Source organism: Acinonyx jubatus, chromosome B4 (genome assembly GCF_027475565.1).
Source record: "Acinonyx jubatus isolate Ajub_Pintada_27869175 chromosome B4, VMU_Ajub_asm_v1.0, whole genome shotgun sequence".
NCBI classification, from domain to species: domain Eukaryota; kingdom Metazoa; phylum Chordata; class Mammalia; order Carnivora; family Felidae; genus Acinonyx; species Acinonyx jubatus.
The window spans coordinates 70,267,708-70,295,705 of NC_069387.1; the positions used below are offsets into that span (position 1 = coordinate 70,267,708).

The window sequence follows — 27,998 nt, forward strand, 5'->3', positions numbered from 1 at the left end:
AAAGTATGTAATGCTGATTCAACATTAGAAAATAAAATAATGTAATCCACCATATTAATAGGCTAAAGAAAACCATCATGTTATTATATCAATTGATACAAAAAAAAACACCTAACAAAATCCAATGTTCATTCATGATTAAAACTCTTAGCAAATGAGGATTAGAGGGGAATTTCCTCAACCTGACAAGGAATGTCTACAAAAAAATCTGTATGTAAAATCATACTTAATCTTGAGAAACAAGATGCTGTTGCCCTATCATCAAGAACAAGGTAAGTATGTCCCCTCTCACTACGCCTATTCAAGATTATAGTGGAATCCCTCGCTAGTGCAATAAGACAAGAAAAGGAAATTAAAAATACACAATTTGGGAAGGAAGAAATGAAAATTATTTTGTTTGCAGATAACACAATTTTCTATGTAGAAAATCCCAAAGATTTGACCAAGAAAAAAAGTACTCCTAGAAAAAAATAACCATTTTTAGCAAGGTTGAAGGATAATCAGCCAATATGTAAAAGTCAATTGTTTTTCTATACAACGGTAATAAACAATTGGAATTTTAAATAAAAAACACAATATAATTTATAATAGCCCCCCAAAATGAAAACTAAGCTATTTTAAAATTTCAAATTAAAAAAAAATCTTTAAAGGATCTATATACAGAAAACTATAAATCTCTGATAAAAGAGTCAAAGAAGATATAAATAAATGAAGTAATATTCCATGCTCATAAATTAGAAGACTTGATATTGTTAAGATGTAAATTCTTCCCAACTTATATAGATTCAACTTACTTTTAATCAAAATCCTAGCAAGCTGTTTTGTGGATACTGACAAACTGATTCTAAAGTCTGCATGGGAAGGCAAAAGAACCAAAATAGCAACACAATACTGAAAAGGAAGAACAAAGTTGGAAGATTTCAAGTTATTGAACTGCAACTAGGAAGCTAGGAAGTAGGAAGCTATAGTAATCATGACATCATAGTAGTTAGGGAAAGATAGACACATAGACCATAGATCAAAGTAATAGAGATAATCCATAAAAATAACCAACTGATCTTTGACCAAGGAGCTAAGGGAATTCAATGCATAAAGGATAGTCCTTTCGACAAATAGTGCTGGGAAATTTTGATATTCATATGCAAAAAAATGAATTAGACACAACCCATATACCTTTCACAAAAGTCAACTCAAAGCGGACCACAGGCCTACAGGTAAAAAATGAAAACCAATAGAACTTCTTGAATAAAACAGGAAAAAATCTAGGTGACCTTGGGTTTGGCAATAGGTTTTTAAACACAACACTAAAAATATAATCCATGAAAGAAAAAATAGTGAGACTTTTGTTAAAATTTAAAACTTCTGCATTGTGAAAGCTATTGTTAAGAGTAAAAAGAAAAGCCACAGACAGGAAGAAAATATTTGCAAAATACATCTACCAAAGGACTTGTATCAACATATAAAAAGAATTCTCAAAAGTCAACAATAAGAAAACAACCAAATCAAAAAATGAACATCTCAACAGACACCTGACATATACATGCATAACTTTATACATCTAGAGGATATACAATAGCATACGAAAAGGTGCTCAACCTCATTTTTTGTTAGGGGAAGTGTAAATTAAGTTCCCTGTGAGATAACACGTATTACACTGGTTAGAGCCCAAAAATACAATACCAAATGCTGAGGATGAGAAGTAACAGGAACTCTTCTTCATTACTAGCGGGAATGTACAATAGTACAGCCACTTGGGAAGACAGTTAGGCAGTTTCTTACAGAGGTAAACATAGTCTTACTATATGTTCCAGACATCACATTCCTAGCTGATTTGAAAACTTAGATCCACACAAAAAACATACATGGATATTTATAGCACTTTTATTCCAGCAATTGGAAGCAACTAAGATATTCTCAATAGGTGACTATACAATCTGTGGTGCATCCATACAGTGGAATATATGTGATAAAATTCTATGATAAAAATAAATGAGCTATCATGCCACCAAAAATACATGGATTAATCTTAAATGCATATTAATAAGTGAAAGAAACGAGTGTGAAAAGGCCACATACTGTATGATTTAAACTGTTTTGAATACTTGACATTTTGGGAAAGTAAATTATAGAAATGATAAAATATCAGTGACTGCCAGGGATTCAGATAAGGGGTAGAGGGATGAGTAGGCAAAGCACAGGAGACTTTTAGGGCAGTGGAACTATTCTGTATGATATTGTAAGAGTGGATACATGACATTATGCACTTGTCAAAATCTGTAGAACTTGACAGCACAAAGAATGAATCTTAATTTATCCCATTTTTTTTAAAACATCGTTTAGGAGTTTGGTGACAAGAGAATATAATTATATTAAAATATATGAAACCACTTCACTGAAGGGTGTGGTGAGAACATGTGCTAACCTGAGTAACTTTGGTAATGGAGTTTGTAAAACTAAATGAAAAAGGAATTGCATATAAGCACTGTATCCCACAGGGTTACAGTTTTAACCAATATGATACCGCTTTACATGTATACTGGAACTGAACATTCAAGTAAATAGATGCGAAAGGGTAACAGCTGGGTTTCTCACTATTGGGTGGGAATTTACAGATAAGCAAGGGGAAGAGGCTAGAATGATCCATATACTAATAGGTTAGGATTGAAGAGAGTATAAGAACTCACTTTAATATAATTACTGACGGTCTCTCTCTCTCACACACACACACACACACACACACACACGTTAGTATACATACATACATATCTTTGCTCTGTCAACTGAGGACCTAAAATAAATGATGCCCCAATAACAATGAGCACACTTAGTACCTAGATCATGATTTTGAATACTGTTCTTTTATAAAAGAAACTAAGGCTCCTTAGAAAAATGACTGGTTCTAGGACTGGGGGCAGAATATATACAAGATACAAGATAAGCCTGGAGCATTGTGTAGTGCCAGAAAATAAGTGCTCAAAAAACAACAAGCAGTAAAACAAAACAAAACAAAAACAAAAAAACAGACACATTGATGAGGTATGTCAAAAGGATACAGGAGCCAACTGAAAAAGCTCCCAATGGCTAAAGCTGGAGCAATTCAAAGAAAAAAAAAAAGAAGTATTGAATTATAGCCCAAAGCATAAAATCCATGAGTCCATGCTGATAGAAATAAATGACTGAATGACTCAGTAGATGGGGGGAGAGGGAAAACAAAACTATCATGCAAAAGAATTCCCAATAATTTATGTAGATACTGTACCTAAGGAAGGGAAGAGCCTAACTCCACACTCCTTCAATATGGGCTATGCATAGCAACTTCCTTCCAAAAGGCACAGCATGGAAAGAAATAAAAAAGGGGTAAATTTACAGTGGAGAAACCTGACAAACTTTACTCAGCCAGGTGATCAAGATCAACATAAACAGTCATAAAGCTTGTGAAAGTATGTGCCCTTGATATGATGTAATGAAAATGACACTTCATCTCTGCGGTCTTCCTTTCCAGAACCTATAAACCCAGTTTAAACCATGAAGAAAACATCAGACAAATCAACAGAGGGGCATTCTATAAAACCAGTCCTCCTCAAAATTATTGAAGTCATCAGAGATAAAGAAAAGTCTGAGGAGATGCCACAGACAAGAGGAGCCTAAGAAGATATGACAACTAAATGTAATGTGGTCTCATGGATGAGATCCTGGCACAAAAAAAAAAAAAAAAAAAAACACCAAAAAACCATTAGACAAAAACGAAAGAAATCCAGGGCAGGTGGCTGAGCTGGTTAAACACCTGGCTCATGGTTTTGGCTCAGGTCATGATCCTGGGTTCCAGCCCCACGTGGGGCTCTGTGCTATCATCATGGAGCCTGGTTTGGATTCTGTCTCTCTTCATCTCTCTGCCCCTTCCTCAATTCTGTCTCTCTCAAAAAAAAAAAAAAAACTACGGAAATCTGAGTAAAATACAAACGTTAGTTAATAATAACATACTAAAACTGGTTCATTAAATGTAACCAAAATATACAATACTAATGTAACATGTTAATAATAGGAAAAACTGTGGACAGGGGGGTATATGGGAACTCTGTACTTTGCTCATTTTTTCTGAAAATCTAAAACTCTGTATAGGGGCGCCTGGGTGGCAAGTCAGTTAAGCATCCAACTTTGGTTCAGGTCATGGTCTCATGGTTCATGGGTTTGAGCCTCACATGGGGCTCTGTGCTGATAGCTCAGAGCCTGGAGCCTGCTTTGGGTTCTGTGTCTCCCTCTCTCTCTGCCCCTCACCCACTTGTTCTCTCTCTGTCTCTCTCTCTCTCTCTCTCAAAAATAAACATTTAAAAAAATAAAAAAATAAAACTCCTCTATAAAATGAAGTCTATTGAGAAAAAAACACGACATATATATACATACATACACACATGTGCACGCTTGCTCACAAACACACACACACACACACACACACACACACACACAATGGAATATTATTCAGCAATAAAAAAACAAGGAAATCCTGCCTTTTGCAACAACATGGATAATACCCGAAGGCATTATGCTAAGTGAAGTAAGTCAGACAGAGAAAGGCAAATACTGTATGATCTCTCTTAGATGTGGAATCTTAAAACCTAAACTCATAGAAACAGAGAACATATTGGTGGTTCTCAGAGGCCTATTTAAGGGATGGGAGAAAAGAATGAAGGTGGTCAAAGGGTACAAACTTCCAGTTATAAGATGAGTAAGTCCTGAGGAGGAGCCAAGATGGCGGAACAGCATGGAAGTTTTTTGTGTGTCTCGTGGCCATGAAATACAGCCAGACCAACACTAAACCATCTTACACACCTAGAAAACTGACTGGAGGATTAACACAACAATCTGCACAACCTGAACCACAGAATTCAGCAGGTACAAGGCGCGGAGAGGTGAACTTGAGGAGTGAGAAGGAGCAGGAAGAGAGGACGGAGACTGGGGGCAGGGGGAGAATACGGGAAAAGCACCCCTTCCCAAAAGCAGCTGGAGAGGAAGTGGAAAATTGGAAACAGCCACAGGGACTAAACTAAAAAGGGAGGAGAAAGGAGAAAGGAGAAAGGAGAGGGTTTAAATTCCATTAAGACTTTAAACAGGAGGAGCGCAGAGTCTGCAACTCCGCCGCTCGATACCTTGAGGTGCTCTGGTGGGAAGGGCGGATCCCCAGGAACAGAGTGGGGTCCGGGAAGTTCTAAGGCCACACGGGGAAAAGCGGTTCCACTGCTGGAAGGACATTTGGTAGAGACTGTTGAAGCCACCTGGTCTCAGCAGACCCCAGAAAATAGCCACATTTGCTGGTGCTGGAATAAGGTCGTTAAGGGTGAAGCCAGGTGCCAGATGTGTGTTGATTTCCCATAATCCCTGAAATGCTGCTGCTACACTGTCTCGCGAACTTTTTCTGGGATGGGCTGGCACCTGGCTGCAGTGTCGGGCACTGGCAGCAGCAGGGTCCAGCAAGCGTTCCTGGGTGCAGCCAACATTCGGCCCTTGTTCATTCGGCCATTGTTCGGTAAGACCCTCCCACAGAGGGGCGGAACGGGTCAAAGCTGCAGTCCTTTGGAAGTAAGGGGCCGGGGGAAACAGCCGCATCTGAGACAAAACTTGGGAGAGAGGTACTGCCTAGGGCCTGGTCACGGAGAGTGGAAAAGCGGGGAGTGGACGAGAGCTGAAGACGGAGAACCGGTCGACTGCTGATCCGGGAGAACAGACTGGGGGGCTGGGTGGCGCCATTTTTCACCGCTCCCGCGCATGCGCGTAGGCACCTACCAGCACCGCAACAATCCACCCCAGTAGGCTAGCAGCACCATCTAGTGGAGAGCGGAGCTGTTACACCGAGCCCTGCCCAACTGGGCCAACTTTGCTCTTCAAGAACACAAACCTCACTGCCAGCTTAATCTATGGACTATAAAGAGCTACATAGACTGACTTCTAGAGGAAAACGAAGCAATTTCAGTCCTACTTCAATCTGTTAGCAGGTCCATCTAGTCAATTTTCTTTCTTTTTTTTTTTCTCTTTTATACTTCTTTTTCTTGAATACAGAAAAAGTAAAAATTCATTTTTATTTTCAATTTTTACTAAAAATACTTTTCTTTAATTTTTATTAGTATATTTTTTGCTTTTATGTAAATTTTTTCAAATTCTATTTTACTTCCATCATTTTATTTTAGTCTACTTCAGTGTATTCACCTTTTCAAATTTTCAAATGATTTCCTTTATTTTTTTCTATTTCTTTTTTTCTCTTTTTCATTTCTTTTCTTTCTCTTGAATGCAGGAGAGAAAAACTTCATTTTTACTTTCAATTTCTATTAAAGTATTTTTATTTTTTTACTATATTTTTTGCTTTTATGTAAATGTTTTCAAATTCTATTTTACTTCCATCATTTTATTTTAGTCTAATACAGTGTATTCACTTTTTCAAATTTTCAAACTATTTTTTTTCTTTTTCATTTCTTTTTCTTGAATACAGAAAAAGAAAAAGTCATTTTTATTTTTAATTTTTATTAAAAATATTTTTATTTAATTTTTTCTACTATATTCTTTACTTTTATGTATATATTTCAAATTCTATTTTACTCCCATAATCTCATTTTAGTCTACTTAAGTGTATTCATTTTTTCAAATTCTCAAATGATTTCCTTCCCCCCCCCTTTTTTTCTAATCTGTCAAACCACTTTCAACACCCAGACCAAAACACACCTAGAATCTAGCATCATTTCTTCGATCTGTGTGTGTGTGTTCTTAATTTTTTAATTTTAATATTTTTTAATTTTAATCTTTTAATTTCAATTTTTCTACCTCATTAATTCCTTTTCTCCCATCAAAATGACAAAACGAAGGCATTCATCCCAAAGGAAAGAGCACAAAGAAATGACAGCCAGGGATTTAACCAACACAGATACAAGCAAGATGTCTGAAACAGAATTTAGAATCACGATAATAAGAATACTAGCTGGAGTCGAAAATTAGAATCCCTTTCTGCAGAAATAAAAGAAGTAAAAACTAGTCAGGATGGTATTCAAAATGCTATAACTGAGCTGCAATCAGGAATGGATGCCGCAGCAGCAAGGATGGGTGAGGCAGAACAGAGAATTAGCAATATAGAGAACAAATTTATAGAGAATAATGAAGCAGAAAAAAAGAGGGAGATTAAGGCAAAAGAGCATGATTTAAGATATAGAGAAATTAGTGACTCATTAAAAAGGAACAACATCAGAATCACAGGGGTCCCAGAAGAGGAAGAGAGAGAAATAGGTGTGGAAGGATTATGTGAGCAAATCATAGCAGAAAACTTTCCCTGTCTGGGGAAAGACACAAACATCAAAATCCAGAAAGCACAGAGGACCCCCATTAGACTCAACAAAAACCAACCAGCAACAAGGCATATCATAGTCAAATTCACAAAATACTCAGGCAAGGAGAGAATCATGAAAGCAGCAAGGGAAAAAAAGTCCCTAACCTACAAGGGAAGACAGATCAGGTTTGCAACAAACCTATCCACAGAAACGTAGCAGGCCAGAAAGGAGTGGCAAGATATATTCAGTGTGCAGAGTCAGAAAAATATGCAGCCAATAATTCTTTATCCAGCAAGACTGGGGATGGGGATGGAGAACCATCTATCATGCTAATGGTCAAGAAAAGAAACCCAGAGTAGCCATACTTATATCAGACAATCTAGACTTTAAAATAAAGACTGTATCAAGAGATGCAGAAGGGCATTATATCATAATCTAGGGGTCTAGCCACGAACAAGACCTAACAATTGTAAACATTTATGTGCCAAATGTGGGACACCCAAATATATAAATCAATTAATCACAAACATAAAGAAATTCATCGACAGTAATACCATAATAGTAGGAGACTTCAACACCCCACTCACAGCAATGGACAGATCATCTAATCAAAACATCAACAGGGAAACAATGGCTTTGAATGACACACTGGACCAGATAGACTTAACAGATATACTCAGAACATTTCATCCTAAAGCAGCAGAATATACATTCTTCTCCAGTACACATGGAACATTCTCCAGAATAGACCATATACTAGGACACAAATCAGCCCTAAGTAAGTATAAATAGATCAAGATCATACCGTGCATATTTTCAGACCACAACACTATGAAACTTGAAATCAACCACAAGAAAACATTTGGAAACAAACAAATATTTGGAGACTAAAGAACATCCTACTAAAGAACGAATGGGCTAACCAAGAAGTTAAAGAGGAAATTAAAAAGTAGATGGAAGTCAATGAAAATAACACCACAACCCAAAACCTCTGGGACGCAGCAAAGGCAGTCATAAAAGGAAAGTATATAGCAATCCAGGCCTTCCTAAAGAAGGAAGAAAGATCTCAGATACACAACCTAACCTTACGCCTTAAAGGAGCTGGAAAAAGAACAGCAAATAAAACCCAAAACCAGCAGAATACAGGAAATAATAAAAATTAGAGCAGAAATTAATGCTACCAAAACCAAAAAACACTAGAAGATATCAATGAAACCAGAAGGTGGTTCTTTGAAAGAATTAACAAAACTGATAAACCACTAGCCAGTTAGATCAAAAAGAAAAAGGAAAGGACCCAAATAAATAAAATCCAGAATGAAAGAGGAGAGATCACAACCATTACAGCAGAAATAAAAACAATAAGAGAATATTATGAGCAATTGTATGCCAGTAATCTGGAAGAAATGGACAAATTCCTAGATACATATACACTACCAAAGCTGAAACAGGAGGAAATAGAAAATCTGAATAGACCCATAACCAGTAAGGAAATCGAATTAGTAATCAAAAATCTGCCAAAAAACAAGAGTCCAGGGACAGATGGCTTCCCAGGGGAACTCTACCAAACATTTAAGGAAGAGTTAACACCTATTCTCTTGAAGCTGTTCCAAAAAATAGAAACGGAAGGAAAACTTCCAAACTCTTTCTATGAAGCCAGCATTACCTTAATTCTAAAACCAGACAAAGACCCCCACTAAAAAGGAGAACTATAGACCAATTTCCCTGATGAACATGAATACAAAAATTCTCAACAAGATATTAACCAACAGGATCCAACAATACATTAAAAAAAACTATTCACCATGACCAAACAGGATTTATACCTGGGATGCAGGGCTGGTTCAACATCTGCAAAACAATTAACGTGATTCATCACATCAATAAAAGAAAGGACAAGAACCATATGACCCTCTCAATAGATACAGACAAAGCATTTGACAAAATACAGCATCCCTTCTTGATAAAAACCCTCAAGAAAGTAGGGACAGAAGGAGCATACTCGAGATCATAAAGCCATATATGAACAACCCAACACTAATATCATCCTCAATGGGGAAAAACTGAGAGCTTTCCCCCTAAGGTCAGGAACAAGACAGGGATGTCCACTCTCGCCAGTGTTATTCAACATAGTATTGGAAGTCTTAGCCTCTGTAATCAGACAACACAAAGAAATAAAAGGCATCCAAATCGACCAGGAGGAGGTCAAACTTTCACTCTTTACAGATGACATGATACTCTACATGGAAAACCCAAAAGATTCCACCAAAAAACTGCTATAACTAATTCATGAATTCAGCAAAGTTGCAGGATATAAAATCAATGCACAGAAATCAGCTGCATTCCTATATACCAACAATGAAGCAACAGAAAGAGAAATCAAGGAATTTATCCCATTTACAGTTGCACCAAAAAGCATAAAGTACCTAGGAATAAATCCAACCAAAGAGGTGAAAAATCTATATGCTGAAAACTATCAAAAGCTGATGAAAGAAATTGAAGAAGACACAAAAAAATGGAAAAAGATTCCATGCTCTTGGATAGGAAGAACAAATATTGTTAAAATGTTGATACTACCTAAAGCAATCTACATATTTAATGCAATTCCTATCAAAATAACACCAGCATTCTTCACAGAGCTAGAACAAATAATCCTAAAATTTGTATGGAACCAGAAAAGACCCTGAATAACCGAAGTGATCTTGAAAAAGAAAACGAAAGCAGGAGGCATCACAATCCAAGGCTTCAAGCTATACTACAAAGCTGTAATCATCAAGACAGTATGGTACTGGCACAAGAACAGACACTCAGATCAATGGAACAGAAGAGAGAACCCAGAAATGGACCCACAAACATATGGCCAACTAATCTTTGACAAGGCAGGAAAGAATATCCAAGGGAATAAAGACAGTCTCTTCAGCAAGTGGTGCTGGGAAAACTGGACAGTGACATGCAGAATAATGAACCTGGACCACTTTCTTACACCACACACAAAAATAAACTCCAATGGATGAAAGCCCTAAATGTAAGACAGGAAGCCATCAAAATCCTCCAGGAGAAAGCAGGCAGAAACCTCTTTGATCTTGGCTGCAGCAACTTCTTACTCAGCATGTCTCCAGAGGCAAGGGAAACTAAGCAAAAATGAACTACTGGTACCTCATCAAAATAAAAAGCTTCTGCACAGTGAAGGAAACAATCAGCAAAACTAAAAGGCAACAGACAGAATGGGAGAAGATATTTGCGAATGACATATCAGATAAAGGGTTAGTACCCAAAATCTATAAAGAACTTATCAAACTCAACACCCAAAAAACAAAGAATCCAGTGAAGAAATGGGCAAAAGACATGAATAGACACTTCTCCAAAGAAGACACCCAAATGGCTAACCCACAGATGAAAAAATGCTGAACATCACTCATCATCAGGGAAATACAAATCAAAACTACAATGAGATACCACCTTACACCTGTCAGAATGGCTAACATTAACAACTCAGGCAACAACAGATGTTGGCGAGGATGTGGAGAAAGAGGATCTCTTTTGCATTGTTGGTAGGAATGCAAGCTGGTGCAGCTACTCTGGAAAACAGTATGGAGTCTCCTCAAAAAACTAAACATAGAACTACCCTACGACCCAGCAATTGCACTACTAGGCATTTATCCAAGGGATACAGGTGTGCTGTTCGAAGGGACACATGTACCCCCATGTTTATAGCAGCACTATCAACAATAGCCAAAATATGGAAAGAGCCCAAATATCCATCGATGGATGAATGGATAAAATGGATGAAATGGATAAAGAAGATGTGGTATATATGTATGTATGTGTGTGTGTATATATATATGTGTATATGTATATATATATATGTATGTATATATATATGTACGTGTATATATATATATATATACGTATATACATATATACCACATCTTCTTAATCCATCTATATCTATATATATACACACATACATACAATGGAGTATTACTCGGCAATCAAAAAGAATGAAATCTTGCCATTTGCAACTACGTCGATGGAGCTGGAGGGTATTATGCTAAGTGAACTTAGTCAAAGAAAGACAAAAATCATATGACTTTACTTATATGAGGACTTAAGAGACAAAATAACATAAGGGAAGGGAAACAAAAATAATATAAAAACAGGGAGGGGGAGAAAACAGAAAAAAAAAAAAAAAACCAGATGAAGAAGTCCTGGGGATGTAATGCACAGCATGATGACAGTAGTTAACAATATTGTATTGTATATTTGAAACTTGATAAGAGAGTATATTTTAGAAGTTCTTACCACTGAAGAAAAACTGTAACTACGTAAGCAATGGATGTATTAACCTACCTTATTGTGTTAATCATTTCACAATATATACATATATTAAATCATTATATTGCACTACTTCAATTTATACTATGTTATATGTCAATTATATCTCAATAAAGCTGAAAAAGTTAAACAAAACATTTAAATAGAAATTAAAATTTCCAGCAGCTTAAAGGTAATAGAATCATGTTTCCATGGATATAGTTCACTTAGACCAAACATTTCTCCTGCTAGTCATTTAGCTCAGATAAAAAATAAACATTTAATTGATATAATATATTGCTCACTTTATTATAATTTGTAATCATATGTCATCTTTTATGTAAGAGCTGAAAGGGCTTTACACTTAAAAATACTTGCAATCCATAAGGATATAGTTAAATGTCATATTCCATTGATAAGTGAACTAATAATAAAAAATAAGTAAAAAGTAAACATCCTCAGCTCACTCCATGTGTGACACCTGTTAGATTTTGCTCGGATGACAGGTCATCATGGCGGCCGGCAAGCCTTTCAGAAATGGTAAACTGCCCTGACCATTTCCATTTCCTGACCCCTCTGGATATTAAGAAATAAAGATGGACCAAAACAGAACTACATAAAATTGTGTGATCCAAAAAATGTGGTTTGTATATCTTAAACAAATGCTTCATACAGAAAAATACACATTCCCATTACATACTGCGATATAATTATCCTGTTTATCAGATAATGGTGGAATTTCTAGTAATTCACAGTGTCTTACAGACAGGTGAACCACACTGTGAAGTCGTATGATGAATGCCTTCTCCATCACTTCTCACTTTTGCTCTCCTACTATATATAATAACAGACCCTAACACTTAACTGAACACTTACTATGTTCTACTTAGGGGCTATTAAGATCTTCCCAATAGCTGTGAGCTAGATATTATCATAATCTTCATTTTACCAGTAAGAAAATTAAGGCATAGAGAGATGGCACGATGTCCTCAAGGTGTCACAGCTAGCAAGGGTGGACCTGGGATCTGAACCTGGTGTTCTGGGTGTATAACCGCACATTCCACAGTCCTCTGCCTCTATCCAGGTGGGAAAAATCATCTGGGAAGAACAAGAAAGGGTCTAAAATTAAGGCTTTTTGTGCATGTGAGATGCCAATCCCTCCTACCAGAACAGTTCCTGGAGAGTAGTCCCATCTGGTGGAACCACCTTCAGGAGTGGACACCACAGTGACCCAGAAGCCTGTTGTCTATCTCCAGAGAAAACGCTGTTTGAATTTGCTCTCAGTGGCCACACGAATAATTTATGATTATGACCCAGTGCTACAGCTGGTGTGAACTGTTCCTTTCTAGTATGGCAGCCCCGGAAGACCTGTGAATTCCATTCAGGACCTCTTGTGGCAGAGAGAAGAGGACTCGCAGCCCTCCAGAGAGATGCAATCGGTAAGGACCATCTGGTGGCAGTTATGCAAACATTGCTCCTCCGGGGTGACTGTGCCAATGAGCCAGACATCTAATTCCCTTCGTGGCGAGACAATCAGGCATCGCCATTTCCTGAGAGTCCTGCCTCTGGTTACTGTCACAGTCTGCCCTCCCTTTCAACCAGCCATCTACAAATGCTGCTTCCCAATTACCCCACTGTTTAATTAAGAAGCTTCATTAAACTCTAAAACAGGATTGGGCTTTATACAGGAAGAAACAGTGTATTTCCGTAGCTTTTACTTAGGGGGAGTAACATGGTTTTCTATATTAAAAATAAGCAAATAAAAGAAAATCCCAGGACACCTGAGTGGCTCAGTCAGTTAAGTGTCCGACTCTTGATTTCAGCTCAGGTCATGATCTCATGGTTCATGGGATTGAGCCTCTTGTTGGGTTCTGCACGGACGGCAGGTGACTGCTTTGGATTCTCTCTCTCAGTCCCTCTCTCTCTTTCACTGCACTTCCCCCACTTGCACATGTGTGTGCACACAGGCCTATGTGTGCTCTCTCTGTTGCATGCTCTCTCTCTCTCAAAATAAATATATAAACATTACAAAAAAGAGAGAAAAAAAAAATCCCTGCAGTTGCACTAACCAGGTAAAACCACCCACCTGTCTCCATTGCTAACATGACTTTTACTTTCATTTTAGCCATGAAGGGAATAGGTGCCATTCCTATTAGCACCTATTGGCACCTATAGGTGCCAATAAATAATAATAAAGCAAGAATGTTGCTTCTTCTTAGTTATATGATGTTGAACAAATGACTTAACTGATTTTACCTTGCTTCCTCATCTACAGAAATGGATACATACGTCACAAAATTATTGTGAAGATTAATAAGTTGATGCAAGCATTTGGTGTGGCCATTCTAATAATTACCCATGTGGAACAGAAATCAAGCAGTCTGGCCAAAACAGATTATTCAAATGAATTTCTAACTATATGTGTATTGCTCAGGCCAGCTCATTTTATCCCTCTTTTTCATCTATGTCCTTTATATTGATGATGCCTAATTCCACATTTCCAAAACGTCTCTTCTGAACTCTAGATTTGAAAATGTAAATAACCGCTAAATACATACACGTGGACCCCCAAAACATCTTATATTTAGTATACCTAAAACTTTCCCATAGACCTTCCCATTAATAATATAACTTAAAGATATTTCTTTATAAACAGTGTGAAGTGTGTTTAAGTTTTAAACAGTGGTACAAACTAATTCTAATCTACTTCCTAGGGGGTTTAGTTAGTATTTGAAGTACCTCATCAGAAATTAAGCTCCAAGGATGGTTACTAAACATTTGAATTATCATTATCAAAATCTAAGACCCTAGAGTATGTAATTAGCCTAAGGGAGATTAGAACCTTCAAAAAAATTTTTTTTAATTACTAAAGAAATTAATGTGTTCAAGAAACATGACTGGCTAGAAATGTTCTATAGTCTCACTACCCTTGCACAAACACAAAATAAGAACCCAACAATGGTGTGAGGCTAACATGCCAATGGTTCTGCAGCTCCCCCAGTCCACACACCACCTTAATAGTCTAGAAGGTTGGCTGCCCTTCTCTCAGAAAGTCCCCAAATCATTTCCCCTGAACCTTTTCTACAAGGTGCTGGTTAGGCGCCTGGTGCAGAGTGTGGCATTGTTTTTGTGCCTTCTTGCTAATCATGTTTGTGCTTTGGGCCTGAACAGAATTTGGCCTAAGACTTGCTTTCAGGGTAACATGCCATCTGGTAGCAATGTTGTGGGGAAGAGAATGCACAGACCACACCCACCTCTGCCCCATCAGAGGCCACCATATTTATCAAATAATCTGGCTTCTTCTGATCTTTCAAATTGGCTTTAGAGCAGTTTGCGTCAATTTCCTATTTGATGGCTGGCCCTATAGTTCACCCAGATGCTCAAGTCATAAATGTAGGAGTTATCCTAGACGGTTGACCCCATTCATCCAATCAGTCCGCATATTTACAGTCTCTCCAGCATATTTCTTCAGCTACATCCTGTTAAGTGTAACCTAGTTCAGACCCTCACTCTTATTCTTGGAACTCTAGAAGCACTTTCCAACTTCCTGCCCCCTCATCTCACCATACCTTTTAACACATCCACATTGAGGTCACACTAGTGCATTCACACATGTAACCTTATTCCAGTGCCTAAGAGCTTTCAAAGGCTTACATGTCAACATGGTGAATGAAGTCTCAACATTTTGCTTAAGTCCATCATTTTATCTTCTACCTTGGATAGTATCTGTCCTGATCAGATCTTGCTCTTACCTTCTAGACTTGGAGAACCTCATGGTAATTTGCTCTCATTCGTCTCTGTATCATCAACACCCAGAAAATAGAGGACGCTAAGTGCACATTTGCTAGAAGAAGGAGAATCACAGTAGTTGCTTGAACAATTATTTAAAATGGAATTGAATATAATAGCTGATGCTTTCTGAGTAATTATTATGTGGCAGACACTATTCACAAGCACTTTACATAAATTAATTCATTCAATTCTCGCAAAAACAATATAAGGTTACTATAATTATTCCATTTTCACAGATGTGAACACAAAAGGACAGAGAGGTTAAATAAATAGCCTAACACTACACAGCTTGTAATTCACAGGACCAGGACTCAAACTGTGGCAGTCAGACCCCAGAGACAATATATCTAACCATTAACAGTCCTCAGTCTCTTGCATTCTTTGAGATGGATGGAATTAGTGGTTAACTGAATTTTGAATCAGATACTTTAAAATCCAGGTAATTGTGCCTGGCTCATAGAGCCATGGTAAGGACTAAATGAGACAATCCTATGAAGGTTTTTGCTCTGTGCTTTGCAGGTTGTGCTATTATTTCCTACTTCTCTCCCCATTCCCCCTTGCTTACTCTGCGCCAGTCACTGACCCCCTTGCTTTTCCTCAAACACATCTGGCTTGTACTTGAGTGTCTTAGGACATTTGCATACACTGTTCCCTCTGGAATGTTCTTCTGCCAGATGCCCACATGGTCAGCTCTCTCTTTACCTTCAAATTTTGGTCAGATGTCACCTTCCTAGTAAGTCCAAACCTGAGTATTTTATTTTAAATGGCAACACTGCTCTCATTTTGTACAGTCCTGATTCATTTTTCTCTGCTCTATTTTGCCCATCTTTCCATATCACCTATCATTTCCAGCACACTATACAGTTTACTTATTTACTGTGTATTTTTTTATTGCCTGTCTTCCCTAGCTGGACTATAAATTCCCTGAGGGCAGGGATTTTTATCTGGTTTATTTAGAGATTTAGCCAAACTGCCTAGAACAGTGACTAGCTTGGAGAGGCACTCAATAAATATTTGTTGAATAAATGAAATTTCCTTTCCTTCCATTCTTTTCATCTATTTTAGCCCCGTCTCATCCTCCGAAATCAGTTTATGCTTCTTTTTCTCAAGGAAACCTTCTCTGGCAACCTCATTCTGCCCCTAATCCAAGACTGTGGTCCTCTTGTACATCTTTTCACTAGTACTAAGTACAATTTATCAGCCTTTATGTTTGTGAGTTTGATTAATGTGTGTTTCTCCAGCAGATGATAATGTATGTGAAGGTGGGAACAGCTTTGCTTACTACCTGATTCCCAGGCCAAGCACAGTGGCTGGCACATGACAGACCTTGAATATGAATTGACAGTGAATAACTAGACACAGGAATAAACACCCCCTTCATTTTAGTCTGCAATACATGGGTAAGTGCTACATGAACTCATATAGATATGTTATAGTCATAGTCCACTTTAATAAACTTAGCAAGTTTGCTTACTTATAATGGTTAATTTTATGTGTCAACTCAACTGAGCCACTGGGTGCCCAGATATTTGGTCAAACAGTGCTCTGGGTATCTCTGGGAGAGTATCTTTTGCATGAGATTAACATTTAAATAGCTAAACTGAGTAAAGCAACACCCCCCCCCCCTGCAATGCTGGGGGTCCTCAATCAGTTGAAGGCCCAAATAGAATAAATATATGACAAACTCACAAGTAAGAGAGACTTCCTCTTGCCTGACTGCCTTTGAGCTGGGACTTTATTTCCTGCTTGGATTTGAACTGGAACATCAGCTCTTCCTGGTTCTCAAGTCCTGCTGGCCTTAGGACTGAAACTATAGCATTAGCTCTTCTGGTTCTTTCTCAAGCCTTTGGACCCAGACTAGAACTACACTTTCAGTTCTACTGAGTCTCCAGGTTGTCAACTGTGGATATTTGGACTTGGCAGCCTCCATAATACTGTGAGCCAACTTCTTATGCTAAATGTCTTTATTGGTTCTGTTTCTCTGGGAAACCCTGACTAATACAACTATTTTATTTGGCTTGATACTCACCATAACCTTGGGAATACAAGTAGGACAGATGGCTTTATGTGAAATCACACACTTTCAATGTGGCCAAGCCAGAAATACAACCCACATCTTCTGACTCTACAAAGTCATATTTCAGTATGTTTTTGCTTTCAGGGTAACATGCCACCGGCTAGCAAGATTCTTGGATGACCATTATAAAGGCCTTGTCCTTTTCAAATGTGTTTCTGCCTCAGTATTTTCTTGGGATCAGACTCCAGAGACCTCCCTAACCAAGTCTATCAATTAAAACTATGTACGTATATATGTATGTATAACTTTAATTTTGTGATACATAAAAATGTAAAATATTATTTCAATAGTCACTGAAGGAATGAGTGAGAAAAAGTGGTAATATATATGTGACTGTATAGGTCAAATTTAACACTGAAAACGTTGAATGTATAGCAGATTTTAAAACCAAATTTGTTAATCTCTCAATTACCTGTAAGACCACAAAAAAAGTCACCTCCTATATGAAGCCTTATGTGATGGTTAATTTTATGTGTCAACTTGACTGGGTTTTGAAATGCCCAATTAGCTGGTGAAACATTATTTCTGGGAATATCTGTGAGTGCTTCTAGAAGAGATTAGCATGTGAATTGGTAGACAAAGTAAAGATCACCTTCAAACATGGTGGTAGGCATTATCCAATCCAATCTATTAAGGGTCTGAATAGACCAAAAAGGCAAGGAAAGGGTGAATTTGTTCTATCTGAGCTTGGACACTCATTTCCTTCTGCCCCCAGACAATGGCACTTGGGCCTTTAGACTTGGCAGGACTTATACCACCAGCTTTCCTGGGTTTCCAGCTTGCAGACAGCAATCATGAGACTTTTTTACCTCCATAATCACACAAGTCAATACCTATAATAAACAAACAAACTAACAAATAAATCCTATTTGTTCTGTTTCTCTGGAGAACCTTGCCTTATATACTTTATCAATGTGCTCCTCCCAAAAAGCCATTTCTTTTGCCTCTGTGGAAAAATACAATTCCCTTATATGAATTATATACTATTGTCATGACTTCTTCACATGGCGTTCTCTCCCCTAGACTGAGGGTTTTGTTCTGTTTTTTTAATGTAGGGACAACTGCAAGTCCTGACACAATACCTACCAAGTTCTAGTTACTCTTTAGTCTCATGTGCATTCACCAAAAGCCATGCCTCTCCACCCACCACCAAAGCACTTTGCCTTCCTTTTCAAGGAGCATTCAGGGGAAAATTTAAAAAGAAGATATTCATCAGCCCAAACATTTTCTGACATCAAACTGACACCACTTTAACCAAAAATAACTAGACATCTGTCACTTTTTCTTGTTTCCTTGATGATGTTGAGGTGAAAGAGACACAGTTCCTTAGACCTTGCTCTGGATAGCTAACAGGAGGAAACTGCTTACCAATTCACAACCACCCAAGCTTATGTTAAAAACTTCCACTAGTGGCATTCAGGAAGAGAAAGTTTCTGATGAATTTCTGCTGCCCAATTCATGCACAGAGAAATAAAGAACAACAGCCAGTGTAATTAGCAAGCAGATCTTCCAGCAAAAGGATTTACACCTGGACATAAACATGTTCATTGAGGTTGGAATGAGGATTTGCTAAGGCAAACACTTTCTGAAAAATTGTAAAGCTAATGATCTTGCACTGACAGCATAACCTTGAGCTTATTGCCAAATAGAGTGTCAAGTGTAAACACTTAATGGAAGAAAACAGGCAATGATAATAGTCCTTCTTGTGACCCCAGATCAGTGACTCCTTGAGTGGTTTTGAGGTCAGTAGAAACACTTTTCTACATGCTGCTAATTTTTTATTCAGTTTTATGTATTTTATGATCTGACTTGATACGGATGAGAACCACTCCATCAGTCAGTGCAAGATGCAATAATTGCTTCTCTTTCTCCAGTTTCTCATCCCCAGAAGTGGAAATAATCAGCCCTGAACTGCAGTAGGGGCCAGTTATTATTGTGAAATATTGATGAGGGCCATTGATAAAATCATTAAGGCTCATTCTATGGATTAGGGACACTTAAGGAATTTATCACATATGAGGATAGGGAACTGAAGCCATGTGAAGGTAGATGAACACATAATATATTACCCATCATCTGAGGTTCCAGGAAACCAAACTTCTCTGTTAACTGGAGGAATGCCACTGTGAAAGAAACACAGGATACAGAAAGAATTTGGGAATGATTTCTGTTCTCCAACCTCAAATAAACAAATCACTCTGAACTTCCATTTGTCTTATCTCAAAAAAAGGTGGATAGTAATTTAGGGATTATAGGACTGTTATGAGGATAAAATGAATATATGTGAAACAAATTTGTATGGTGCCTGGAACAAAGAGGTCGATAAATGTTATGGGGTAAACATGAAATAAGAAGCATTCAGCCATGTTTTAAATTTAATAATATCCCTATCATATGTTTCTTTCTTTCCTCTTTGCTTCCTCAACATACAATCCCTTCTTCACAGCAGAGGAACTCCCCATTTGCATATATATGATGAAGTGCCCATATTAATTATTACAGAAGCCAAAATGGGGAAATAAACTCTACTTACTTCCAGAAAAGGAGTAACAAACATATCATTATATTATATATCTCATTTATCATATTTATTGTTATTGTCTGCATTGTCTCCAATACCATAAACTTCATAATGGAAAGCATTTTTATACTTTTTGTTCACTGGTATATCCTCAGTATCTAGAACACTACACTACCTGCAAAGAGATGATCAATAAACATATGTGAAATGAATTTGATACTTCTATCCAAAATACTGAGTCATGAACAATAATGCAAAAATTAAGGAAGACTTAAAATTCACTCTAGCTGGTAGAAAACAGCTATTGAGATATTGAGTAGAGGCACTCACCAAAGAAGATGTTGGCAGAGCGCTAGCAGAGGAAGCATCATGCCAGAATCTTCCAGCCTTTCCGCCTCCAGAGTCCTCTTGGTTTCTGCCTGTTTTCTAAGACTATTTTTGCAGATTCCCCCAAATCTTGTGAGCTACTCAATACCTTTCCTATAAATCCATTTATTGCTTAAAACAGGTTGGGTTTCTATTGCTTGCAACTGTGTGGTTAATACTGAACTTGCTTCTTTGGTGCCTTGAGAACAAAAGCTGCAAAGATCAAATTAAGTGGCAACATTATGACAGATTCAATCCCAATCTGATGGTGTCACATATGGCTTGAACTAGCCACCTGTGTTCTTAATCAGCAACTAAATGGGATGACAATTAGCTGCATTAGATACATGCTCCTCCAGCTCTAATAATCATGAATTCAACAATTGCATAGACATCACTATTGAATGCCTGTGAACAATCCCTAGAATCAGAGATAATTCTTCACTTTAAAAAGGTGACATTAGAGAAGACAAACATTTTCTCAGACCAAAAAAGTATTAAGGAAAATATTATTTAAACATCTACTTTTTAAAGTATAACTTTAAGAAAATGAAAAAGGAGACAATATTTACAATTTCTAACAAATGGCTTTTATCCAGAATACATAAACATACATAAAAATAACTGTATATAAAGAATATATGAAAGGCTCTTACAATTCAGTGACAAAGAAACAAGTTTTTTTTAATGAGCAAAAGACTTGAATAGCACTTTACAAAAGAAAATATAAGAATAGCAATAAACACATAAAAACATACTCACCATTAGTCATCAGGGAAATGTAAAATAAACGCTCATATGTTGCTGGTGAGAGTACAAATTATACAACCACTTTCAAAAACATGTCAATTTTTATAAATATAAACAATACTTACTATAAAATCCACCTCTTCTACTCTTAGGGATTTATGCAAAATAAATAAATAAATAAATAAATAAATAAATAAATAAATAAATAAATAAATAAATGTGTATGTCTGCAAAATAATACACATAAATGTTCACTGCAGCCATATTCAAAGTAGCCCAAACTGAGAACAACCAAATGGTCTATCAACAGGATAATGGAAAAACAATTGCAGTATATTTATTTGATGAAATACTACTCAGCAATAAAAAAAAAAAAAGAAACTACAGATACACAAAACATGGATGAATTTGAAACATTATGCTGAATGAAGTAAATCAAACTCCAGAATTTGTACTATAAAATTTTTTTCTAGCCTAGAATTGACAAAATAAGCCCTACTGATGGAAGCCAGATTATTCATTGCCTGATGCAGGAATTGGTGGGGCGAGGGAGACTGACTGCAAAGGGCATGGCAGAAATCTTTGTGATGATAGAAATAGTCTAGATCTTGATTGAATTAATGGTGAGATGGGTATACATTCGTCAAACTCCTCAAACTTTAAGCTTACAGTGCATGTATTTTATTAAAGGTAAGTTATACCTCAATAAGTTTGAAAAAACAGATGACTGATAATACACAAAACATGAGGCATGTGGTAGATGCGACCATAACAGTGATAGAAAGTTCAGTAGGGCACCTGGGTGGCTCAGCTGGTTAAGCATTGACTTGGTTTCAGCTCAGGTCTTGATCTTGGGGTCATGAATTCAAGCCCCACAATGGGCTATGTGCTGGGTGTGAAGCCTACTTAAGAAATACACAAAGAAAGAAAGAAAGAAAGAAAGAAAGAAAGAAAGAAAGAAAGAAAGAAAGAAAGAAAAGAAAAATTATATTCCCCTGGAGAAGTGAAAAAGAAAGCCTCATGGAAGACATAGGGTTTGAGTGGAGGTTTTAGGTCTGGATGGCATTTCAATAGAAGAGGATAGAGGAAGGAGCACAGAGCGTATAGTTGGTAGTGAAGAATCAGATATGGCTGCAGTGCATGTTGTATTCATTCATTAATTCAGCATTTTTTAACTATTTTATTGATGGCCTGCTAGAACCAGACACTACCTTAGTAGACAAAATAAAGTCTCTACTTTTACTTTCATCAATCTTACATTCTAATATGGAGAGACATATGAAAAACGAATGTGTTTATAATATGTCAGCTGTGCAAGATAAAGCTGAGTAAACTGGAGAGGGAGTTCAGGGATGGTGGATGGAGTAGCTTTGTCAGGTAAGATAATCAGCAAAGGTCTCTCTGAAAGAGTGACATTTGAGCAGAATCATGAATAAAGAGGATGTAGGTATCTGGATAAATCATATTTCAGACAGAAGAAACAAAAAAAAGTTAGAGAGGGAGGGAGGCAAATCATAAGAGACTCTTAAAAACTGAGAATAAACTGAGGGTTGATGGGGGGTAGGAGGGAGGGGAAAGTGGGTGGGGCATTGAGGAGGGCACCTGTTGGGATGAGCACTGGGTGTTGTATGGAAACCAATTTGACAATAAATTTCATATTAAAAAAATATTCACATACAAATACTGAATATTTAAAAAAATAAATGCAAACGAGGAGGAGGAGGAGGAGAAACAGTTAATGCAAAGGCCTTAAAGATGGAGCCTGACTGGTTGTTGGTTCACCAGCCTCTCAAGAGCTTCCCTGGTGTAATCTGAAACCAGCCCTCTGACATGGAGGACAGGGAGAGCCTAAGAAAGAGGCCACTCCAGGTTGGTAGGTGGAAGTTTCAACAAGCAAAGGAAACTCACATCCAAACCTTGTCCTAGGTGGCAACAAGGCAAATAAATCCCTTCACCCTCCTGCTGTACCTTAAAAGTTTATAAAGAGGCCTTAACTGGGTTCAGTCATGTATACCATGCATGTGTTTTCAATACCATATCACTAGCTCAAGGCTATACACTTGAAGCAGCCTCTGGGAGCAGGAAAGGAAAGCAGAACCCACATTCCAAGTACGGGGGGGAAGGGGGCATGGGTCCAGCTCACGGGCCAGTTTGCTATCACCTCTTTTCAATGACCTCCCCCAACACTGGTATATTTGAGAGCCAGCAATGAGCAGGGAAGGGTGTAGTGGCTCCAGGGCAGAAACAAGGAGAGTATGGCAAGAAATCTGGGAAATAATAGGGACTGTAGAGGGTGGCAGAATTCATAGGGCTTCTCATTAGTGTACAATATGAACCATCCGGGGGTCTCATTAAACTTTAAATCTTGATTCAATAGGTCTGGGGATAGGGCCTGAGAGTTTGCATTTCTAACAAACTCAAAGGTGATGCAATACTTGCTGGTCCACAGACCACTTTTTAGGTAGAAAGAGTGTACGACATCAGAGGATACTTTGAGAAGTAGCATCATCTGCTGGCTGTGTCTAGGAGATCAAAGGCAGAGCCATGAAAAACAGAAGGCTATTGAAATAAATTCAAGAGATCATGATGATTTGGTCTAGGATGGCTACGCAGGAGGTTACCAGAATGGTTGATTTTTTTTTACATATTTAAAAAAATAAGCTGAAAGGACTTTACTAACAAACTAAATTTGTCATGTGAAAGTAAGAGAGAGGTCAAGGAAGACTCCTAGCATATGAAATATTGTATGAATCTATAGTTTAAGGGAAGAGGGCCAAGTTTGAGATATAAATTTAGAGGCATCAAGGGTAGAGATGACATTTCATGTCATAAGAGGAGGTGAGGTGACCATGTGTAGATAGAAGATGTCCTAGCACTAAGCAGGATGTACTCTGAAATTTAGAAGTCAGGAGATAAGGTAGAATAAATAAAGAAGACAGTGTATATGACCAGCAAAGAATGAGAGTTAAGAGTGGCATCCCAGAAGCCAAATCATGACAGTTTTTCTGGGAAAAAGGTGTTCAATTTATGGTATCTACCAAGTGGTTGAATAAAATGGAGGCTGAGAATGGTCCCTGGATTTACCAAGGTAAGGGGCACAGGTGACCTTGACGAGAACTTTTTTTTTTTCCCTGGAATGGTGACTAGGAAAGCATGATTAAAATGAGTTTTAAAAATGGATGAGAGAGGAGGAAGTGGAAACACTGAGTTTCTACAGCTCTTTAGTGGAGCTCTGGTATAAGGGAGAACAGAAAATTAAGATGTGGCTCAAATGGAAAATGTTGGCTCGAATGTGGCTTGAATGTTGACAGGCATGATTTATTGGAGAGAACACTAATGCATAATTGCTGAGTTAGGTCCTTGAAGAGGTGAGAGAGTGGAGTATTCAGAACACAAGTGGAGAGTGGCCTCAGAGCCACCGTAACAACAGGACAGCAGAGTATATGGGCTTAGATCCACTTGAAGTAGGTAGATAGGGTGTGAACTTGTGGGTGTTCTCATTGGTTTAATTTTTTTTCAATAAAAGAAAAAGCAAGGCCATCAGGTTAAGAGGGGAGAAAAGATGATAGAGGTCTAGAGAGGGAGGATAGGTTGTGGCATGGTCATCTTGGAGGATGGGAGGAAGGCTTTACTAGGGAAACTTACCAGATGGGCAGGCAACACAGTTCTGAATTTAAATGGAGAAAAGTCAACATGGTTTTGTCTTTTTTCCAGCCATGAACATAAACTCTACGAGTGTAGACTTGAAAGTAGGCAGAGAGCTGGAATTAAACAGGTCCTGCCAGACAGATATGATGCAAGGAGAGAAAGGCACAGAGGACAAAAAAGTATATGAAAAGAAAAATTAAAGTGTTGTGATATGGAATCTAATCATGTAAGAAGGAAAGAGGAAACATAAAATATTGAGAGATCATCTAAAAGGGATTATTTGATTGCACGTCTCTGTGAAAACAGTCACAGAAGTTTTGAAATTTAGACAATACAGCAAGCTGATTAAGAAGAGACTGTAGTAAGAGAGGAGAAGGTTGAAACTCCTATTTTGCAGGTTGTGCAGTTATCACACTAGCGTGTCCTAGGATTTTCTATGAGAGGGAGTGTGGCTTAAATTCTGATGAAGATACAGTTACTGCACAAGAAGAGATTAAGGAACTGAGAGGCCAAATATTGGAGGGATCATTTATATGAACCCTGAAGTCACCAAGACTTAGGACTGGAAAAAATTCTTCCCAGTTTGACTGAGAATGTCCCAGATTTAGCAGTGAAAGTCTTGTGTCCTGGCAAACTTCTCAGCCCCATATAGGGAAGGTTTTCCTGGGACTGTCCTTCATGCTTAGGCAAACTAGGACAAGTAATCTTCATATGTATGGCATAGGTATCATTGGAGATAACATAGGAAGCCAAATGTTAAAATCTTAAAGAAACAAGGAAGAATGGGGTATAGAGGATTCCCAAAAGGAATGCTGCTGTGTGTCATCCAGGGTTGTACAGATGCAGGGAAGAAGGAGAGCTGGTTTAGAAACAGCAGTAAAAAGCAAGGACACTTAACCTTTCTCTCATCTGAGAGCACTTCATGGGAAGTAGAGAGAGACTTAATGGGAAACCTAAGTTCAATCAGAGGATGAAGGTCAAGAGAACATTCAGAGAACAGGATGAACATACAGGGGGTTGGTAATTGGACGAGGATTGACCATGAGCCTGAAGCAGTAATACAAGATAGGACTAGAAATGTGGATAAAGACAATCATGGAAAACAAAAAATAAAGAAGGGTTTTAAAGAACTGTAAATAAATAAAATTCAAAATCAATCCCCTAAAAAAGTGAAAAAAATTAAAGGATCATTATTATGGAGGATTTTGGAAAATAATTGAGGTACCATCTAAAAATAACCACAGAGACAAAAGATCATTTCAACGTTGAGTTCATTCTTAAAGAAAATGATACTTTAAAAAAAAATTTTTGCAATCTTTAGGGGCAAAATAAATGGAAGGCTTTCTAATTTCCATTACTATTAAATCTGCTAAGGGGCACCTGGGTAGCTCAGTAGGTTAAGCATCCGACTCTTGGTTTCAGCTCAAGTCATGATCTTGTGGTTTCATGAGTTTGAGCCCCATGTTGGCTCTGTCCTGGAAGCATGGAGCCTGCTTGGGATTCTCTCTCTCTCCCTCACTCTCTGCCCCTCCCCCACTTGCACTCTACCATTCTCTCTCAAAATAAATAAACTTAAAAAAATATGACAAATATAGTCCAAAAAGTTTAAACTAATATTGTGGCTACAGACATATATAGAAATTGACCAATTAATTTTCTTTACTTCTTCAAGGGGTCACATCTGCATGTTTGGGAGGTAGTACTACAAAATTCATTTATTTTCATGAAATGGATGGTTAAATAACATGAAATGCTGCATGTGTATTTCAGGTGCATCACATTACACTTTAATACATATTTGCAGGATATGTGTAGTTTCAAGTCATTAAGATTGTGATAATTTGTTACAGCAGTAATAGGAACCTAATACATACTCTAGATATGCATTATTCCACTCCAGACAGTTGCACATGAAAGGAGACTATCCTACTATTGATAGCATTGTATGGGAGTAGGCTGATATATTTTATTTAAAATAATAAATATATTTTATAAATAAATATAAAATATATTTTATTTAAAATAACACAGGAATAATCACCTGTGTTAAATGATACACCTAGGTGTATCATCATAAGAACAATCAAGCAGTTGTCTTCTTTTGTTTTATTTTTGAGTCTATGAATCTCTACAGGACAAACTTGAGAATCTCTATTTTCTCTCTCTAAAATGGGAACAAGATTCCTGAGAGAAGGTAAATTATATACATAAAATGCAAAAATAAAAGTAGATGCAATGTAAAAAATATATGTAATTGATAGACGAATATATTTCTATACCTTCCTCTTCTTCACAGATTAACATTTAAGAAACAACACGTAATGATCTAGTTTGAGCCAGGCAAACTTATGAAGTTTTATATGTATTAACTTATTTTATTTCCATAAAAAGACCCAAGAGCAGATATTATTCTTTAGAGATAAAAACGTTGCTCAGAGAGAGCAATAAGCTTTTACAAAATCCCCCAAAGTTGTAAAACCAGAATTCAAACTCGTATCTTTTGATTCTAGGTCTAGTGTGGTTTCCACCGTTCCACAGAATTTCCCTTACAGTGTAACATTATGTCCTCAGGCTTTATAGAATATCGATTCAAGAACTGTCCTTCTAACAGCATTTATGTACCATTTGCAAGTCATATTATCTTTTAATGATTCATGCAATAAATTCATTCTTTTTTTTTTTTAAGTTTATTTATTTATTCTCAGAGAGAGAAAGAGAGCAAGCAGGGGAGGGGAAGAAACAGAGACAGAATCCCAAGCAGGCTCTGTAGCATCAGCGAAGAGCCCAATGCAGGGCTGAATCTCATGAGCTGTGAGATCATGACCTGAACTGAGATTAAGAGTTGGATATTAAGTATCTAAGCCACCTAGGCACCCCAGCAATAAATTCAGTCTTGAATTTAATTTATGAAAAAAGTTTCCTTATGGACAAATTTAAATATTTTATTCTGTCAGAGAGTCAACGCTTCATAACTCTCACATCTTCTCTTTTCTTTACTGCCAGAGAATTTAATTCACCAAATTTAAGAACTAGTCATGGGAACACCTGGGTGGTTCAGTCAGTTAAACATCCAGGCTTCAGCTCAGGTCATGATCTCATGGTTTGTGAGTTCAAGCCCCATGTCAGGCTCTGTGCTGACAGCTCAGAGCCTGATGCCTGCTTCAGATTCTGTATCTCCCTCTCTCTCTGCCCCTCCCCCACTCACACTCTGTCTCTGTCTCTCTTAAAA

General features: G+C 37.5%; 1 long non-coding RNA gene across 1 annotated transcript; it reads right to left on the minus strand.

Annotated features, from left to right (window-relative positions):
* Window positions 1-12,089: 12,089 nt before the first annotated feature.
* LOC128311042 (uncharacterized) lies at window positions 12,090-20,018 on the minus strand. Its single transcript, XR_008288965.1, has 3 exons — window positions 19,554-20,018; window positions 15,368-15,459; window positions 12,090-12,713 (listed from the first exon to the last, which is right to left on the minus strand). It is a non-coding gene; the product is annotated as an uncharacterized LOC128311042 (long non-coding RNA).
* Window positions 20,019-27,998: the final 7,980 nt, after the last annotated feature.